Raw genomic sequence first — 15833 nt, 5'->3', positions numbered from 1 at the left:
CAGGGAATCTACTGCTTCCTTGAAATATATGCGTGGGAGCTCTCCCTGGCCCTAATGGGTGTCACATGTGGCTCTGGCTACATTAATGTTGCAAGCTCTATTAAAAGGGATTGTCAGTAGCCCTTCACGTGCGGTGAATCAAAGCTGTCTTTCCCTAACTTTGCTTTAGCTCAGGCTTGTGTGTGTAGACTGACTTGCCCAGGGTTAAGTCACTTTTAATATTAAGATGGGTAGAAAAGACTCTAATACTTTTTTTTCTTTCTTTCTTTCTTTTTTTTTTTTTCCCTCTCCCTTTTAATTCAGAGCTTGCTGGTGAAGGACTCTGGAGGGATGGGGAAGGAGGAGACAGCCAGGCAGCTTAAAGAGGCCTCTGAGGGTCATGTTGAGTCTGTGCTATTATGTTCCAGCGAGGAGAATAGCTTTATTGACAGACAGCTGTTTGACTCCTGCAGCCACACAGTATTTGCTGCAGAGCTGCATAAATACCGAGCCCATGTTGACAAATTCCTCGTCAGTGCAGGATAGTTAAACCTGCTTGTTTAATCATTTGTGTGCTCTTACCTCTGCTGCTCTGAAAAGAATGAGCTGCTGTTTTACAATACAATGCATGAGAAACCTCTAAATGCTCAGAGCTGTTTCACGTGAGGTTTTCAGGGTGTCTTTTTATTTAGACCCTCTTGGAAACACAGTACTCTATTTTTTTGTTATGTCAATTAGATTTTAGAAAAATTAATTTTCTCTCTCTTTTTTTTTCCCTCTAAAAAGTGTATCATTTTTGGTTTTCAAATAAAAAATATCTGGCAAGCTGTCTTTACAATGGAGGTAGCAGCTCTCTTGGCAGGCCTTAGGTCCTGTCTGTGATGTGACACCAGCACTAGCACGGCCCCTTTAGGAGTCCCACACCTTGGTTTGCAGCACGTGTGCAAAGGCACGTGAGCATTTATGTTTTGGTTTGGCTTTTCTGGCACAGGGATATGGAACCTGTGCTACTGGTCACCTCCTGTCTGTAGCTCAGGAGTGGCTTTTTGACCTCCCACCCATTTCACAATAATATCCACCTTCATACCAGCATACTATCTTGTCACATTGTTGGCCTCATCTCTGGAAATGTAGTATCTAAAATTAAAGATTTGTTTCCGTTTTGGAAATTTTCTGTTGACCTTTGTCACTTGAACAGGTAGAGAGGTGTAAATCAGGGCTCCTGCCGCACAGTCAATGGGAAAAAAGAGAGATGTCTTTGGAGATGTTCTTTGGACCCTCTTTAGAGTGTGGCATCTCTTTAGTCCTTTCAAAATGTTTCTGGTGTGTAAGTGATTTTTGAATCAAAAGGTGTATTATTGAGGGGTGACCAAAAGAGAAGGCCTCACTGAAATGGGAACCTATTGTTCAGTTGCACAAAAAACGCAGAACCGTCAAGCTGGTTTTTAGAGAGATGGGTCACTATGTTTATGTGGCAGTGAAGGAGATGTGCATTTCTTTCAGGATCAAAAATATGGCTGTGCATGCTTGAAGTGGTTGGTACAGGCAAGCTGTCTGTCCTACAGCTGTAACTACTTATGGAGCAGAACCTGGTGGTGCTGCTGGGTTTTGAGATTTGTATCAGTTTCCTTGCAAGTCCAGGCCAAGCCAACATTGTCTGATGTTTTAATTTATTTTTTTTTTAAGTCGTGGTGTTGGTGCAAGACATTGGTTATATCAAGATTTACACTTGTATCATGATGCTTGTACGCTATGGAAGGACACTTCACGTGGCCAGCTGGGTCTGATGAGGCTGCAGAGATCAGCATGCAAAGAAATCAGGTTTCCACTGATTTCAGAGAGTACAGGTAGGGTTTTTTTTATTGATTTAACTAAAAAAAACCAACCAAAAACCACCAAAAAAACCCAGCATAAAATACAGTCTTAGGAGTATGGCACAGCTTTGCTGATTGGCTAGACCAGGCACCTTCACTCAAAGCCTTCGGAGCCTGGACAGCTCCTACATTACTTCCAAGGGAATACCTCCTCCTCCTCTCTCCATATATGTGCCTCCTGAGGGGGTTCCATTTGCAACCAAGTTATTCATTGAATGTTGGTTTTATCATTCACATGACAGCAGTTTTTACTTTCATTTATTTTTTAGTCTTTTTCTAGATGGACTTGGTTCTGACTTGTGTCCTAGTCACCGAAAGAGTATTTTGCTGCAGAATTGCTGGCTTTCCTTCCATTCTAACATTTTAAAAAGCATGTTCCCTTCTTTTTAGAACATCCTTATAGCTTGTATGTTGAGGCCCAAGAGTTGTACAAGTTTATGTGGCTATTAAAATATTTCCATATGAATGAGAAATATTAAAAAAATCCCAATATTCTGAATGAGATTAGGAGCTTTGGAAGAATGAGAATCCCTTTTGGCTTAAAGCATAAGTTAACCTTCAGCTAGGCCTTTTTAAACAAAAGCTTTCTTTCTGTCCTTCATCTTTCATCATTTTAAGAGACTAACTGCAGAGCTCTGACAGTCAGTTGAATTCAGAGTCCACCTTCAGAGCTGGGTCAGTACAGTGTCCAGAAGATGACTGAAAGCAGAATGGGTTTCTTCAGCTTTCCATTTTTAACACTGCTGTTGATAGTATGACTGTTGTTCCCACTGTTTTTTTTTTGACCAGGATTTTTGGCTGGAGGCTAACTTTTTTATTATGCAAAACCCAAAGCACCAAGAATTCCTGCCAGTAGTGGGGCTGGTATAGTCCCCATTCCAACTAAGTGTGAATTGGACCAGCTGGAGAAGGACACCAACCCAAAAGTCTGAGAGATAAGAGAAAAAATCCTGTTCTGTCTTCAGTGAGGTAGCACTATTTTGTCTTTATGCTGCAATCTCATCCAGCCTATATGGAAGCCTGAAGGAGGGAACATTCTCAGCCCCAGAGAACTGGCAGCTCTAATGGCCTCACATCAGAGGGCCTGAAAAAATGGGGCTGAAGCCACAGTGTTTGGTACCACTGATCCTGCTGGGACTGAGCTCTTCAGTCTCTCTTCAGGTGCCTGATATTTCCCAGATGCTCCCCAGCCTAGTGCCACCCTCACCCTAATAACAAAGGTGTAGATGATTTATATCCACCACAACTTTCTCTCCTTTTTCCTTGCTCCTGAATGATAAGAAGCTCCTGTGCTGGTGTCCAGGTGCTGCTGCCATGGGAGTCCCAGAGGATGATGTACAGCACATCCACCCTGAGCACTGGGCAGCTCTGCTGCAGGAAGTCAGAGATTTTCTAGCAAGGAATACAACAGGGCTTTTCTGCAGCCATCATGGAGAGAGCGTTTGCCCTGCATGTGTGTAGCTCATTTGTTACAAAGCAAGCCATATTCCTGGTGTGCCACTCTATGCACAATGCTTATTTATTCCAGCCCTCAATCAGAGCTGGGTCACATCCCTCTAAGGAAAACATAAAGGTCTTACAATGGGTTTTTTAGGAATTAAAGTTGTAACTCCTTCTCTGAAGTCTTGATTCAACAGCATTGATGTCACAATACTGTAAGAAATAGCCATTATCAACTGGACCCCAACCAGGTAAAACCCACTGAAGGAATTTTGTCTGGAGTGGTCAGATTTCAGTACAAACACAGAGGGTCAACTTGTGACACTTGGCTCCTATTCAGTTCATAAGCATCCCAGTGTATTTGCTTTGCTCTCCCTGTCGTTTTCCTCCTCTGTTCCCCTGTCCATACATCAGTGTCAGGGAGTTCAGACATCACAAGGGCCGGTGGTTTTTTTTATTATTTTTGTAACACCTAATGTGGAATTTTGCATGAGCAACACTCCTTCCTGTCGGCACTTGGAAACTCTTTTGTGTTACGTCCGTCCTTTCTCTGAAGTAATCGCTCAACTATTTCTAGCAATAAAATATTGCTCTGTAGTGCCATCAGGTATGTTAGAAAGATTAGTGCAAGATCTGAAGGCCCTGTCCGGTTAAATTCAACAAAACTTCCATGGCTTTTAATGCTCTCCTTTTTTATTTCACTGCACATATTGCCTGTGGACGTGGAGTAGGAAAAAGGCTCCCAGATACTCCCCAATAGACACAGGCTACAGAGAGGCTGCACACTGTCTGAGTGACATGCCAAGGGGCAGGAACACGAGTCTGTGCATATCTACAGCCTTCTTTTCTGTTTTTTTTTTTTTTTAAATTAACTTTGAAAATATTACACCAAAGATTTGTCTAAAATTTGTTAGGCTACTGGGAATGGGACCTGCCTCTTCTGTTGGCTGAAAAGGCAGCGGGGTTTTTATCTCTCCACAGCTGGGGAAGGGAGGAGAGAAGCCATTCTCAATAAGGCAGTTTGAAAATCTTGGTGCCTAAGACGCGTTTGGGGGAGGGAAGGTTTTCCTAAGATATTTAAATGTTCACCTGACTAACAATGGGAGAAATCACTTCCTTTGCTTTCCCCTCAGTGTTTGGCACTAGCTGAAGTAGAGCTGAAACTCCTGACAATTATTAAGAAATCCTTCAAGAATGGAGAAGTGACAGAATTGAGGGTCATACTGTTTTCCATGTCACCAGTTGCACCAGCTGGAAGTGCACATACAAGCTGAACTTATTTGCAGTGATTGCTTTGATCTGGCTTTGGGAAGCATGGAGCTGGTCTGTCAGCACTTGTTTGTGGAAAAAAACAGCTCCTCTGGCTTTGACAGGGGAATCAGCTCCTCCACGAGTTACAGTGCTAGGGATGAAACAACTGCTTGATTTTGGCTTTTCTTGGGTCTTTCTTCAGCTGGACTGTCTGGGGTTGCTTCCTCCCAAGTTCCAGAGCCTCTGCTCCCTAGGGAGGAGCCATGTGTGTGCAACTGCCCCTGGCATGGCTGCCTGACTGCCCCAGTCACTGCCTTGCTCCACACTGCTCTCTCCTGTGGCTTTTTATTATATATTTAAAAACAAAAGTTTACTTCAGATTGAGAGTATTTTTGTGCAGCACCTTTTTTGCTTTTTTTTTTTGTTTTGTTTTTGTTTGACAGCCATGACAGCCTCTCCTCATTATTATGGAAAATATAGGGTTGGTGGTAATTACTATCTGAGTATGAATGGGAGCAGAAGTGGGCATAGACTGCACTGGCCTTTCTTTGACAAGGTATAACTTTCTTCTGAATTTCCGTGTTAATTAATCCTTATTTAAAAACCACTTTAATTGGCAGTAAACATCTCAACTTTTTGTACTCATTAAAATGCACCCATTGATGTGTGATGGATTTTTTAAAGCTTAATTAACTTTCTTCCTGTATATATAACCTATAATAATGACAAATACTGGAAACTGCCTCCCTTTCCCCCCCTCCCCTATTTTTTGCCCTCCCCTAGATATTTCTATCACTTGAGGAAAGGCTGTAAAAATGTATCCTTACTTGGCCAGGATTGGGGGGGAGCTGCCTGGGCGCAATAATTCAGCCCCTCTCAGAGACGCCACAGAGGCTGAGACTGGCCAGGAGCTACAGGCACCTGCCCTGCATGCCCATGCCCTATCCTGTGCCTGCTCTTGCAGCCCGGGATGCCCACCATGCCCTCACTCTTCTCCCTTGTGGGCAGGAATTGGATCCTTCTCCCACCTTCACCGTGGGTCATTCACCATTTTTTAAAAATAAAATTGCTGTGGAAACTTTTTCTCAGGTAAGCTTACAGACCTTTTCTTCCCTGAAAAAATCTCAGAATCTTTCAGTGAAAATTGATTTTTCTAGTTTTTTTTTTTTCCTTTTTTCTTTTTAGTGTTTCTTTTTTAATAGATTGAGACAGGTTAATTTACATGCACACGTGTGAATGCCAAGTCAAAAGAACCAAGGAGCCTCTAATAGTGTGTCCTGGTTTAGGGCTTTCCTCTTCCTCCAATTTTCAGCCCATATCTAAGCCACTGAGCAGGATTTAGTGCAAAACTTTCTAGTGCAATGAAGAGAACAATGATATCAACTTCTAATTTTTAAGTGTCTCAGCATTTTGAACTATGAAATTAGACTCCTGAATCACTTTTGAACATGAGATGGTACTTTTTGCAACTGTGATCAGATATACAAATTTCACTTTGTATACAAGTGAAATTACAAGCAGAACACATTACAGTAATTCATGAAAATATGCAAATTGCTTGGTTCAGCTATTACACACAGATCATTTCCCAGTCTTTCTTTGCAATTTATGGAATATTCTTGTTTAAGGTGGATAGATCAGAAGTTTTAACGTGGGTAGTCTGGTTTGTGAAGGCACTTCTAGCGAGTAAATTTTAAATGCACAAAGCAATGATTTAATTTCCACAAACGCTTAATATCCAAAAACTCCTAATATCTTCATCCAAATGTAAACCTGTTTAAAATACCTTGTGAAATGCTCTCCATTCTCCTTTGCTCTGTGTGCTTTCTCTAACCCAGCTGATAATCGTGCTGCTGCCCAGTTCTATTCTCTTCACCTGTCTCAAAGAGTGATTAGGGTGACTGTCAAAATTCCCCACTGTAATAATAAATATACAAAGATATTCCCTCCTGCTCTGTGAATGTTGTGTGGCCAAGCTAGCACTGATATTTACTGGCAATTACATCTTGTCTGCTTCACAGGAATCTTCCATTCTGTGGTGACCAACACAAATCTTTACAGACAGAGCTTATCATTTACCTAAATTAAGCACACACTTAAAACCATGGAGCTTGCTGAGTTTCTCCTGCTGGGTAGTTTTCCTGTACAGCTTGAGAATAGGACAAAGAAGATTTGCATTGACTGAGAACTGGATTTCTCTCACCTGCTCAAGGTAACTTAATTAGGGTGACAATATTTAATTATTATTTTAAAATATACCTTCATCTGGAAAAATGTGGATGGCATGGAGTATTCTGAACATTAATGCTAACTTTCTTCCTAGGCTGATTTCAAGGCTATAATTAAAAATAAATGCTGCTGCCTGTTAATTTGACCATGTCAATAAATAAAAATGTCCATAACATGTGTATGAGGCTAATTAGGATTTTATAGCTGTGTTGTTCTGGTTGATAGCTGTGCTGTTGGCTTGCTGGGTCTTTATGTTTCAGTGATGTACACCTCATTGATGCATAACATGTAACACCTGTTGATGCAGTAAATGTTTATTCCTGGCAATTGGCCCTCACATCATTTCTGGTACAAGAGCTCTGTGTTGCAGACTCAGGTCTCATAATTAGGCTACCTCGGTTTAGAAGAGCTTTCCCTAAAGGAAACCTGAAAGCTTCTGTAATCCTGGTGCAGCTCCCTACAGTTTGTGAAAAAGGACAGCATGATTCTCTGTCTCAGAAGGACAAGTTTGTAACTGTGGGCTGGTTTGCTCCTTGCCTGTGAGGCAGGGCCGCTCCTGTGACAGGATACTGAAGGCTCCAGGTACAGCTGCTCTTTCTCCCTGTGTGTCCCAGCAAACACGCAGCACCAGCGATGCTGCAGCCTCCTCAGCTTTAGGTGCCAAACAGAAACATAGCCATTCTGAAATAAAATCACTGCTCACTGCCCCGAGTGCCTGCTCCTCGCTCTTTTTCAGCACCAGGCCTGCCTGAGAATTGCATCTCTATAATAAAGAACCATGACGTAATTTTCTGTAGGTGGAGTTCCCTGCGAAGTCCAATTAGTTTCAGACTTGGCTTTGAAATGTGAAAGATAATACTCATCTTACCTTTGTTTACTTGAACAGCTTTAACTAGATCTGCTTGAACTGTTGTTAAAATTTATTGGGTTTTAAATATTTATTTATTGTTTTTAAAATCCCATTAATGTCTTGGTTTTAAGGGGATTTTGTGACAGTGGATTGCACAAGCCCATTTGATGCTGTGCTTAACTAGAAACGCTGTCTTTTGCCTGGAGTGCTGGCTCCCAGGCTCAGCTCCAAAACAATTCCTGCATGGTAGGAGAATCACCCCGTGCTAATGAAGGGAGCAGAAGCACCTCCCAGCGCAGCTGAGGACAACAAGGGTTTCAGAGCAGTTGCAGCCACATACCTTGAAGTTTTGGCTTTGTGGAAGTTTTGCATGAGTGAACAGGTTCCTTTTCTTCCTACATAGGAACATTAGAAATATATTATTTTAATTCTGTTATTATATATTTAAAAACTATTAATCATAGCTTTAAAATAACTGGTAATTAAGAGGACAATAGTGTTACTCATCAGAAAGAAAAAAGCAGGTGAGCAACCCAGCTTGGTATCAAATTCAGTAAATGAGCACAATACATAATTCCAGCAGTTTATTATCCCTGCCTCAATCTTGTCACCTACAACATTTTGAAACTTCATTTTTCAGGAAAAAGCATTGTTGCTAAATGAAAATAAAGCTGCTGTAGAAGGCTCCACGGCTATACTCAGCACAGGAAAAACATGGAACTGTTGGAGGAGGTCCAGAGGAGGGTAATGAAAATTTTCACAGAGCTGGAACACCTCTGCTGTGCAGACAGCCTGAGAGAGCTGGGGTTCAGCCTGGAGAAGAGAAGGCTCTGGGGAGACCTTATAGCACCTTCCAGTGCCTAAAGGGGCTACAAGAGAACTGAGGACAAACTTTCTAAAAAGACAGGTAGGGATAGGCCAAGGGGTAGAGGTTTTAAACTAAAAGAGTTTCAGATTAGGTAGAAGGAAGACTTTTTCATAACAAGAGTGGTGAAACACTGGAACAGGTTGCCTGGAGAGGTGGTGGATGTCCCACCCCTGGGAATATTCAAGATCCCATTGGATGGGGCTCTGAGTAACCTGCTCTGGCTGAAGATGCCCCTGCTTATTGCAGGGCTGTTGGATTAGATGACCTTCAAAGGCCCCTTCTGACCCTAAGCATTCTATGATTCTTGACATTTCTGTTGGGCACAATGGCAGAGATGTGTGAGAAAGCAATGACTAAAGCAGACAGGTGGGAGAAATACTTAAATAATTGATTTCCATGAAAGGTAGGTGTATTCAGATTTTTTCTTCTTTGCTTTTTGGCAAAAGTTCTCTCATAAGGGAAGGCAATGCCTTTGACTGCAAAACAGCTTGAAGGGAAAAAATGGGGATCTAGTTTCAAAAGCAGCTTATGAAATGGTGGAAAGTGAGCAAATTTATCCCTGATGTGTTCTTGCTGTGGGTCACCCAGCACCTGCCATAGGAACTTGCCATTGGCCATGGGGGCAGTTTCTTGGTAAGACTCTTCTCCTGCCAGAACCATCTCTCTTCTTAAAATGGGGTGTCTTCTCATCTACACATTTATCTGCACAGGTTATGCAGAGTCAGTTTGTACTTGCCTGTGATTTACTTATGGCCAAGAGGTTAACGACTCAAAGATATAGAGTCATATATTCAGAGATAGTTGAGTTGATTGCCCAATCGGCACCTGATATATCTGCAACCGATCCAAACCAAGTACCTGGGTTTATGGTTTAAAATATAAACACTATAGCCCCCACTTTGCAAACTGACTTGGTGAGAAGAATTGCTAGATTGAATGGGTCAGGATTGTTCGAGAACTCATCTTGGCAATCTTGAGGCCACCAATGTCACTAATTTTTCAGGTATTTTGCCAAAGCAAATCGGTAAAAGTTTCGATTTTGGAAAAGTGAAAGATAATGGTTTCCAGATTATTTAAATAATCTCCTTAGAAAAACTCTCTCTCCCAGGCTAGGAAGACAAAAGCAGAAAACTAGAGTAGTGAAAGTTAAAAGCAAAGCAGCTTGGATTTTTTACCAAGAAATTGGTAAAAATTTGTAAAATAAAATTTCACTTTATAGAAATACAAGATTTCTTTTAAAATATTTTGTTTAACAGGCCATTTTGATTTGATTATTGTTTTTATCTTTCAATGGCAAGTTATTTACTGTTTACTTTTCTCCCCATTGTGTGGCCCCAGGCCTTACTAAATGTGTTCTATTCAAACCCTGCTCTGAAGACAGAAATATTAATTTCCACATGGGCTTTTCTATAGAACTCATCACTATGGTAACTGAATGTTTCATAAACATTAATGAACTTATTTTCACTGCACTGCAGTGAGGCATTGGGTGGTAGTATTATCCCCATTTCATGATGAAGAACTGAGGCAGAAAGAGATTAAGTACAAAAGTATTCACTAATTTTAAGTTCCCCATCTGAGATGCATGGTCTGATTTTTCAGAGGACTTAGTTTGTTATCTGTTCAAAGCACAGCTCCCATTGCCTTCGGTTGCAGCTGTGAGTTCAAATTTCTTTGTGCTTTCTGTACTTGGATAGAGACTGCTTTAATCTTGAACATACATGGCCTTTTTAATTTCTTTTCCTCAACATAATCAGAAGGAATTGAAGCTTACTAGCTCCTGGCCATATATTTTTTCTACATATTAACTGAAATGACAATGTTTTATATAATTTTATCCTAACACCATTTCATAGCTTTAGTGTTACTACTAAAATAATTTATAAGGTAGTAACTTAACTTCTCAAAGATTAGAAAATAATCTGCTCTGGTAGAATTCAATTTTTGTTTTCATGAAAGAGAGCAAAACTCCTGGGAGGCCCTTTTTGAGGATAACCTGGGGGCTACTGATGTAGCTACAAACAGCTAAACTGGAATAATAGATTTTTATGCAGAGTCATGAATTAAAAAAATTAATCCTACCCTCCCTTAAAACTAAGGTATCAAGCAAACTAAATGTATTAGTTATATTGTTATATAGGATTTTTCCAGCAGGTGAATCAAGCATCACGTTTCAAACACACCTGGACTTTGCTGAAGTTTAGATTTGCTGTGATTCACCCACAGACATATTCTAGCATAGCAGGGAGTCTATTAAATTTGTTTTCTGTCTTTAGGCAGGAGGGTTTTATAGTGGCGTGGAATATCTTGAAGAGCCAGTCCTTATTTGCATCAGAATATGACATAGGATTTACCGATCCCCTCATAATTTTGCAGGCTCCTCTGCCATTCTTTTCTTTTGACCTACAAGTTGCAAAAGTTTATAAATGCAAAGTCTGCTTTCAGGTCCTTCTCGAGATACTGAATCCTGGAGCAAATTTTTGTAGATGTTTTTCTGAAGCATTGATTCAGAAAGCAAGCACTGACCCCCTCTTAACCACAGAGGTGCAAACAGGCTGCTGCAATATCGTGTTGTTGAATTTTCCTTCCAGTGCCACATGAAAGAGAGCTTGCCCTTTTCCTCAAATCTCTCCCTGATCGAGAGATGAGTGAGCTGGTAGCTACAATATCCAACGGCTTCACCAAGTTGAGAATGTGATGTCTGTGTAATAATGCTCAATTTTGCACACTTCAAATCCATTAGTAGCAATTACCTTACCTGAGGTGTTTTGAGTTAGTTTTAGTACAGCATTCTTGCAGTTGGTAGATAATGAACATAATAATGTATACAGCATTTTCAAGTCTCTGTTTTTAGCTACAATAATACCATTAGGATTCTATTTAGCAAATGTGTGCTTCACACTAAAAGTTAAGACTTTTTTTGTTCATGTTTTCCCTGCCATGATTTCAATTGCATCTCATGTCCTATTCTGTGCAGTGCTGGCTTGCCTGAAAGAGCAGGAAAGTGTTATAGCCACTGCACCTGTGCAAAGGCAGTGAGGTCTGGCATGCTGAGAGCAAAACAAGGATGAAGCAGGGCAGGGCATTGCCTGAGCCCTGGTGCAGCCTTCTGAGCACCCCTAGGCAAGCTGTGTGCCTGCACTCTGCTGTGTCCTGTTTGCCCAAGGGGTGAGGATGCTGACCCCCTCCCAGCACAGCACAGCAACCATCCTGCTTGCCCCAGGAGGGGCTGCGACACTGCTGAGTTGCTGGTGGACTCCATGGTGGTAAAGATGCAGATGGGCTGCATGGTGCTGAGAGAGGCAGGTGTTGCAGCACATTTCACTAAGGCATGCCAGCTCAGACATGTGTGTTGGGGTCCTTAGGCACTGCAGATGTGTTGCGGCTCTCCTTCCCCTCTGAGTTTTTTCTCTTCTCTAGAAAAAGAATGTGGACTCCAGATGAGACATTACAGCTGAGAAAGACTCGTCTTGGACCTGAGTGATAAAAAGGAGTGGATGGTAAAGCAATGGTGGCTGCAGTGAATGTTATCCGTGCCTGCTTGTTTCCACAAGTCAGTGATGTCAGACACCTCTGGTGTCAGTGGGATAACCCTGCCCTTGCTCTGACTTGAGGACTAGCCCAGTATTTCACCCTTACAAGATCCCTCTTCATCCTTCGTCCTTGTAGTGAGATGATTATTTGGATGGATTGGGAGAACTAATACTCCACCATGCTTTCCTTTTCTCTGCCCACTGAAGGGAAAAACAAAAAATCTGGTTTTGGGCTATCATTTGAACCAAGTGATACTGCTAAGCTAACACACACAGTTTCTAAGAAATAAGATTTCTTTGATTGCATCTTTCCAAAGAATTCCTTACTAAAGAATAAGAAAGGGATGAGGAGATATAATTGATGTTTCCTTTGTAGATGTCACTGCTAAGGTCTCTGGCATAGAAAGTAGGCGCAATATCAGCACCTTAAAAATAGTTTCAAAATGTTACAGTGCTCCTTTCGTATTAAATTGACCAAACTCAAGAAGCAAGGAGTATTTGGGCAGTCACACAACTTGTTTTTTGTTGGTAGTGTGTTTAGAAATGGACAGAGTAAGAGCTGAGAGAGCTTCCTCTGTCTTAAACTGGAACATGTGAATCCGTCTTTGTCAGAAACACAGAGTCTCCAGTTCTTTTTCTCTTAGATGATCTTTTGAAAAAGCAAACTGATTCTTCTGGCACTGAATTGATCTTTATCACCTTTTAGTTCCTCTGACACGCTGACCACGTGCTCGTCCCGTGCCACCTCCTGCCCTGTGAGCACACACACGTTCACTACATGGGAATCCAGTACTTGATCGTGAGTGGTGGAGAGCTGTCCTAGTAATGCTCAGCAGGGAAAACTAAGCTGAATTTTAGCACCCCAGGGACAAGGACAAAATGATGGAAAAGCACTCGTCTGCATGAAGATAACAAAGTGCTGCTGGCCGTGGGGTAGGCGGGTTGAAGGGGAGCAGGGCCTGTGCCCCCTCCTCTGCTGCTGCCCCCTCCTCTGTTGCTGCCCCTTCTCCTTGCCTGCACCACCTCCTGCCCCCTTCAGCTGTGGGAGTGACTGTCACCTCCATCCGTCTGCTGCCCCGGATGTCTGCTTGCCTGACAGCAGAGCCCAAGGGCTGACCCCATCTGCAGGCTGCGCACTGAAGGGGAGCTGGGGAGGCAGTATCACCTCTCAGTCACAACGTGCCCAGCCTGCTCCGGGGGCAGCACAGCAAAGCGCTGGCCCTGATCTTCTTGCATTGCCATCACCTACCCTGAAATTAGTAACAGCACGTCCAAGGTTAGTGGCAAATTCAGATACCCAAGCTACACGGGGAGGGTGAATAAAGGACAGTGGTTGTGTACAGTATAAGCGGTTGCCTTAGACAATGCGTGACCTCTGAATTAAAAGACCAGGATTAGCAAAGAGCTTTTTTGCATTATTGGGCCCATTTACAAAAAGCTTTAGCCCTAATTGTATGGTACTACAGAGCTTTAACTTGAGCGCATATTGGTTTTGTAACCTGATCCCCACATAAATCATAGTTGGTGAGAGCAGAACAATTAGTGCCTTAATCTACTGGGACTACACAGTATCTTTAAATCTGAATTTTCCTGATCATTATGGGTATTACAAGAGTCAATTAATTTATATTTCACACAAAATGTAATTAAATCCCATGATAACCTGACTGTGAAATGAAGACGGGGGGGAGTGAGGAGAGGGTGGGAAAATCCTTTCCTTATGGAGCTGCCATCAGACACCATGGCGTGTTATCAACAGAGGCAAACTGCCTCCTCTTCAGTGCAGAAGTTTTGGGGTCAGGGGTGTTGTTTCCCAATTTTGTACTGAACGGCCATGTGGTCACAAGAAGTGTTTGCTGCCACATACTTCCAGCCCAGCCTGTAAGAAAAGTGATCCATGGTTGCTAACCCATATAAGTGCTCAGGAAAGGGGAAGGCCTTGATGTTCCAAAGAGCCCGATGCCTGTAGCTGGTCACCTAAGGGAATCCACTTATGACTCTATTACCCAGTAAATTAGCAGAGTGGTTCAGTCAGGTATATTTATCATTAAGAGAACGGAAGATAATTAATACACTGCATTGAATGCAAATTGCACCCACAGCACTTATCTCATTTTCAATTAGCACAAATGTTACAGCACTGCAGGCTTGTTATGGTTTTACCATGGGCTGGGTAATTAATTTCTGTGAGCTACATATCAGACACCTGATAATGCCGTTTATTAATAAATGTCACCCCAGGTATCTGTTAGGAGAGGTAAATAAATTAAATGTTCAGTTGTCTGCCCTGTGCAAATCTATTCTTACACCTCATTGCATCTTTTCACTTGTTTGTTTATCAAGGAGAATGACTGCTGAGATTACAATGGCAAACAAAGGAATACGAGGAACAATAATCTGCACCCTAAAGTGGTGTTCCTCTCACCACTGCTGATGGCAAGAGCCATGCCACTGTCACTTTCCTGCCTGGGGACATGGCTGTGTGTCACTCAGGGGATGACCACCCTTCAGGGCTGCTCAGGACCCTTGAGAGCAGAAAAGCTGAAGTGCCCTGCAAATCCTCACTTTCAAGGAATTTGCCAACCCCTTATTGGCATATATTTCTGTCTGTAAGTCTGTCCCTCAGAGTGCTTAACTGCTCCTACCCTGGAGCCAACACCTGCACAGCTGCCTATGGTGATTGTGCTCATCAGCTCCCAGACAGATTCAAGTTTGTGTTTTTCCCTTTCCTTCCAACTTCAGAAAAGGAGGATGGGGTTGGGTGAACCTGTTGGGCTGTGCTCACCCCGGTGGGGCCAAGGCCCCTGGTGGACATGAGGGCCCCTCAGCTGCCTCAGGGCCAGGGGTGGCAGGGCATGGACTACGGTGTGGATTTTTGGAGATCTTTCCTCAGGGCAAAAAAAAAGTAAGATTATAAGGAGACTGAAACAGCCATGTGCTCTTTGATCTGTTCCAGGTTTTGGGAGAAGAGTGGAACAGGAGATGGTGGGATTCTGACAGCACAGTGGTGGATAAAACCAGATAAGGCCCTTATGTAGGGATATGGGAAGGTCAGGAAGTGCCATCTCCACCAGACCCTGAGCTGTCTTCTACTGAATGGGTAGACCATATCTGCAAACTTTCCAAAGTTTCAACACAGGTCTCATCACCTTTGAGATGAAAGGTCCTTTGATCTTTTTGTTTTCCCCCTCTCATTTGATTTTGAGATTTGGGCAAGCCACACTAACAAAAAGAGTTGAAAACACTCCAGCCAATGTGAACTTTGGTGATCCTTCTACCCAAGGAAGACCACAAGCAGGCAGCTGCAGTGACTTTAGCAAGCTTTGCATGATCTCTCTCAGATCATGTTAGCCTGGTTAAATTAACACAACCTCCATTGTGTGAGTGCAATTTAGTTGATACAAAGATGCTTTATGGTCGTAATTTCTTACTTACAACATAAGTAGATTTGTAATACTCTGTTCTGGTGTGCATTAGGAATGGTACCAGTTTGAATACACTAGCAAAATAAATATGTCTAACTGACCATTACATTGGTAGAAATCTGAGTATGGAACAAGTGTTAATCTTTTTTGAAGGTAAAGACTATTTACAGCAAAAAATGTAGGTGCAATACAGCACTCAGATTCCAGTTTCCCAGATATAAACATATTAGGAAGAACCATATTATGAGAGACTTGTAAGTTAGCTGTGGGGAAGAAGCTTGTGGGGAAGAACAAGAGACTGTTGCCACAATAATTTAATCAGTGTGAATTTCAGTGAAGAGTGCTTTTAAGCAAAATGCTTTCATCCCTTATGCAGGTCTTCAT

The sequence above is a fragment of the Camarhynchus parvulus genome, chromosome 3 (genome assembly GCF_901933205.1).
Source record: "Camarhynchus parvulus chromosome 3, STF_HiC, whole genome shotgun sequence".
In the NCBI taxonomy this organism is placed as follows: domain Eukaryota; kingdom Metazoa; phylum Chordata; class Aves; order Passeriformes; family Thraupidae; genus Camarhynchus; species Camarhynchus parvulus.
This window is presented reverse-complemented; position numbering follows the sequence as displayed.